At 48.2% G+C, this 5,401-nt stretch overlaps 1 protein-coding gene across 2 annotated transcripts in view; it reads left to right on the top strand.

Annotated features, from left to right (window-relative positions):
- The first annotated feature begins 292 nt into the window (after window positions 1–292).
- il1rapl1a (interleukin 1 receptor accessory protein-like 1a) overlaps window positions 293–5,401 on the top strand; it is a 172,197-nt gene continuing 167,088 nt past the window's right edge. The window contains exon 1 of one of the 2 annotated variants that reach the window (XM_030343958.1): window positions 293–1,139. The gene's annotated coding sequence lies outside the window, so the exon portion shown is untranslated. The remainder of the gene's footprint in view (window positions 1,140–5,401) is intronic. The other variant, XM_030343959.1, reaches the window with a different exon arrangement.

The following is a 5,401-nucleotide window of genomic DNA, read 5'->3' as shown; positions in this document are numbered from 1 at the left end:
GAACGATTTTTGAATGTGGCATGAAATGTAGCCTTTATACTCCAAATCCTCTTCAAATTGATGTCAATGTGCCCACACACACTCTCACACACACACGCACACGCACACAAACACACACACACACACACACACACACACACACACACACACACACACCCACACCCACACAAACACACACACACACACACACACACGCGCGCGCACACACGCACACACGCACACACGCACACACTCGAACACCAAGGGCCGCTCAGATTCGACACAGACTTTTGCCATTTCCTTTTTCCAGCAGTGCGACGTCTACATTTATTTTGGGTCATCGGAGCTTGTAGGATACCGTGCTCCCCTTCCTGTCATTCATTCCTAGCGGAACCCATGAGCAGACAAACCGCAGGTGAAGACGAGAAGCGTGCCGCTGCCGTACAGCAGCGTCTACTACGCGGTTGCAGAGAGCGCGGTGAGCGGTGCGCGGTGCACTAGGACCGCGCAGTGACCGGTCTGGGCGCAAGCATTTGCTACCACAGAAGCGGGGCTGTGATGGAAACCCCCCCTATTGGATTTTGCGATTCTATCCATACATTTCGTTCCCCCATGTACAGCGTGGAGTGGGTTAGTGGAGAGCGCGCCAGTGCTGCGTTTAGGATGGTTTGGGGGAGCCTCCAGAGGATTCCTGATGATGGACCATGGTTTGACTGAAAGTGGTTGTCTCTGCTCTGGGGTCTGATCGCTTCTCTGCGGTTCTCTATCCATACCCGTTTGTTTTAACATTTGTCATTTATTTTTATTTTGCACTGGCTTTTTGTTTTTTTTCTTCTTCTTCTTCGTCCGTTTCTGCCAAATCAACGTTTTTATCTCAAGTGCGCAAAGTCACGTCTGCGTGGGAGAGTGTGTGTGTGTGCTCCGCGCACTTCTCTTCCCCCCCTCAACGGACGGACTCGAGATCCCTGGTATTCGGTTTGGATTAAAAAACCCGGCGACTGGCTGGATGGGTGACCTGGTCGAAACCAGTCTTCTGTCTCTGGCTTCCTTCTTCCCATTTCATGGAAACGTGTTCTCCCCGTTGACCCGGAGCTGTGATGTGCAAAGCCTCCCCCACTGACTGACACACGGTTTCGTACCATTTTGGATTCGAGTTGAAGGTAAGGACCCATTCATCCCGTGTTATAAGGTCTCGAAAAACCAACCGAGGTCCTCGAACCGCATTTGATAAAAGTTGGCCGAGCCTAATTGAATCAGTGCTCGGGTTATTGCAGCACGTATCGATCGCTCCGGACCCTGCTTCCACCGGACACTTGCAGCAGTTATTCTAACAGCGTTCCGGTAAATCACCGTGAAGGAGACGCAATGTTCATTGTAAAAAGAAAAAGCTTTCCTCTCTCTCGGCGCTGACCGTTGCGATTAACCAGTAGGCTACTGGGGGGATAAGTTAAGCACCCCGGGACCGCTTCAACTAAAATATGTACAACGGTATTGATGTCTAGTGTTTTATTTCAGATCAATGGAACCAATGCGATGCAGAATCAAATCCAAAATAAAAGTGAGGGGATGGTTCTCTGTATAGCTCGTACTTCAAGATGAGCGTTTACTAAATATTTTGGGGTATATGTGGTTTAGGAGACTATAGAGGCCGACATTGTGTAACATTTCGGTGTTTTTCTATATTGTTGTTGAGCTGGAGGAGCTGTGTGTTGTAGATGACAAGGAACCCCACTGCAGTGCAGTCTTACTCAACGGCCCGCCAGGCTCAGTGCTCCACACCGAGGAGCGGATTTAGATAAAGGTGTAAACCGGGAGTTTTCCCTGAAGGTGTAGCTACCAGCGATGGCTGTTGAGAAGTACCATGACATCTATATACAGTGGGCTGGATACGCTGCATATCATCTCACGGAGTAGCATTTCACATGAAAAAACAACAACCCATAGACTTAAGCATTTTTGTTCATTTCTCTTTGTCGTCGTCCCCCCTTTTCCCCCCTTCCATGCTTCCATGTGCTATTGTGAGTGTGCAAGTGTGTATCTGGGAAGGTGTCTCACAAACACACACACACACACACACACACACACACACACACACACACAAACACACACACACACACACACACACACACACACACACACACACACACACACACACACACACACACACACACACCGAACACACACGTACACACACAAACACATCAATGTGCACACATGCACACACACATTTGCATTCAAACACACACACACACACACACACACACACACACACACACACACACACACACACACACACACACGCACACACACGCACACAGACACACACATACACACATACACACATACACACACAAACAGGTATGCACACGAGTACACACACGCACACCGAAACACAAATACAGCACGAGTTAATGGATGATCCCTGGCTTTTGTTGTTCTAGTTGTTTAGTTCTATTCTGGGACATACTCATCATCCGTTTGTATTGCCACGCTCATTTAATGGTTACACTTATGCCTCCACCCCCCCCCCCCCCCCCCCCCCTACACCATTGCTTGAGAAAAACCTCCACACTGGAGCCTCAAAGTTTCAGCCTTTTGTAACCATGGTGCCCTTTCCCAGCACCTCGCCGGTCAAGGTTGTGTTTGACATTCTAACCGACGGTAGAGCGCCACCCCCTGTGGGGAAACATGGCGGCCCCCACAGGGTAAGAGCGTGCGGGTGTACAGCGTGAAGCAGGGGTTTGAGTGACGGATGGTGATAATGATGATGGCCTGTTGTAGGAACAGTGTGGCCAGAGCATGGGCGTGTCTGTGGAGCCCTTCTCCTCACACACCTCCCTATCACTTATTCATTTTCATCCTTAATACCCGTTTTTCATTCCTTTCTCCTCACAACATGTCGTGTAACAGAGGTTATGAATGAGTTGACCCACAATAGTGTACGGCGCAGATATAGCATTTAGCATAATTGAACAGTTTGTATTCAATTCCAACAAGCTGAAATGTAATATAGGCTCATAGTGACCGCCTTTTTCCCTGTGATCTGGCACAGTCACTGAGAGGCTTGGAAGATGAATAATTTGCGAGGAACCCACAAAGAACGTTTTTGTTTTGTTGATATGGTGACATATCAAGCTGACGGAAGAGTCCAAACGCCATCTGGCCGTGCTTCAAATCTCTTATTGAACTGGCCCCGCGCCACAGTACAGCCTATGGTAGCATTGGATTGTTGTGTGTTGTTGTAATATTACAGTATGTTCTTAGAATGTCTCATTATACATGGGATCTGCCTTCCATAAGAGGGCCCCGTGTGCGGAGCTATCCATGGTGCTGAAACATGCCTGTATGAACTCAAGGTTTTTTTTGGAAGAATCCTTGTTATTGTTTTTGCTGTGCTCTTGTAAAAATTAACTTTATATATTTTATTGAATGAGTTGTATCTTCTTTAAATATGCTCCAGGCTTCAACCAGATATCAAACCGTTTTAGGTTGTAGGTTGGAAGGAAGCAGTTTCAGTTCTAGCCGGCGACTGGCAGGAGTAACGGAACTACAAAGAGAGGTGGGATTGTTCGACTCATTGGCTTCGCCCTCTACCTGTTTGTCCACAGGAGAGACTTATTGGACATCATCTTCAGAGGTGCGCCCGGATAATACATCTCATGCAAATGCGCCTCATCCATATCGCATGTCACCGGAGCCTAGCGCTGCGTTCCCCGTGTTCGTGTCCTTCAAGCTGATAGGCTTATCTGAACCGTTGTCGTGCCCGCGGAGCTGTTGCTCTAAACGGGTGTCACGGTGCGCGTGGAGGGGTGTCGAATCATGAAGTAGTGGGTAACTCCGACACGTGTCGGAATGGTGGGAGGGGTTGGGGTGAGAAACTTTTGTTTAAAAGAATGTTTAAAGAGGAGTGTCTGAAAAAGGGACTGATTATCGTGGGTTATTCAAGGTGTGATTACGTTTTTTTTTGCATGGCAATTAAATTTTCTGAAGTAGTTATGTCGGTTCAGAAATGATTGCTGGTGGCGTACTTGATCACGCTGACAAGTATATGCTTAAATAGTTCAACACAAACCAAGATTTAGGTTTGAGGGAAATGTCAAAACACCAGCGTTGCAATTTTTTGTATTCTCTTGAAGATTTGCTATCCGCAGCAATTCTGTCAAGAATTTCCATTTCCATTTCCATAGTCGTTTGGGAAAAAAACAACAGAATGTGTCTTCAGAGATGTGGCATATTCATTGTTTCTTTAATTACCAAGTACACACAATTACCATAGAGTTTTCAGATGATGCATTCCCTCATTATGAAACTATATAAATATTTCTGTAGGATTATACCATGGTGTTTTGCATTGCACAGTGAAACACAATGGTAGAGCAGGAAAGTATTACCCCATGTGAGCCGGGCTTCATCGGACTACCTAATATATGCTTGACAGTGTCAAAAATATATTAGTTAGATTGGCAAATCTTATTTTTGCGTGTGTGTGTGTGTGTGTGCTTGGCGTCCATGTGCGTGTGTGTGCATGTGCATATGTGTGTGCTTGTGACTGCCATTAGGGACTACTGGGACAGCGGAACTACTGCTACTACTGCTTTCTCAGTGGTCCCATGGGGCAACATAGCAGGCAATATGTTGGTGTTTCAATGCAACGCTGTGAAACCGGTCTCAACACCTCATGCCTGTCCATTCGTTGGGTGACGAATGATCCCGACCCCTAAACCCTGATTTACTCACCCCCTCACACACACACACACACACACACACACACACACACACACACACACACACACACACACACACACACACACACACACACACACACACACACACACACACACACACACACACACACACACACACACACACACACACACACACACACATATGGGGGGTAGATGATGGGGGATGGCGGGGGCGTGTGTGGAGGCATGGCCATGAGGTGACAGCTGACGGTACCGGGGGCAAAACGCCTGATTGGGGGTTGAGACACACACCCTTCACGAGGCAGATCGGGATCCCTCCGGTGCTGGCGTCCGTTGCTTCCTGCCGTGGGGAGGCTGGGTGGTGGTGGTGGTGGTGGGGGCGGTGTTGAGGGTGTTGCTGGGGGTTGGTGCTGGTGGATGATGGGGTAGTGGTAGGAGTGTTGTTCGATGGAGCCAAAGACGATTCACTACTTTTAGATCCCCCCCCTGACCGCCCGGCCCCACCAAACGGGTGGTCTGGCAATTATAAAAGTGAGTTGATAGCAGCGAGCCCCCTGAAGGGGTTGTGCTGCGACACAGCCGCACGGAACCACATGCGTTCAACCAAAGAGAGGCGTGGCACCGGCTGGAAAGACAATGTTGAAAAACGAACTGCGATAACGTGAAGAGGGAGAGTGGCTTTGTTTTGATGACTCTGGGTTTTGAAGTAAGAGCGG

This window comes from Gadus morhua, chromosome 20, assembly GCF_902167405.1.
Source record: "Gadus morhua chromosome 20, gadMor3.0, whole genome shotgun sequence".
Classification (NCBI taxonomy): domain Eukaryota; kingdom Metazoa; phylum Chordata; class Actinopteri; order Gadiformes; family Gadidae; genus Gadus; species Gadus morhua.
Note: the sequence above shows the minus strand (reverse complement) of the source record. Positions and strands in the feature narration are given on the sequence as shown.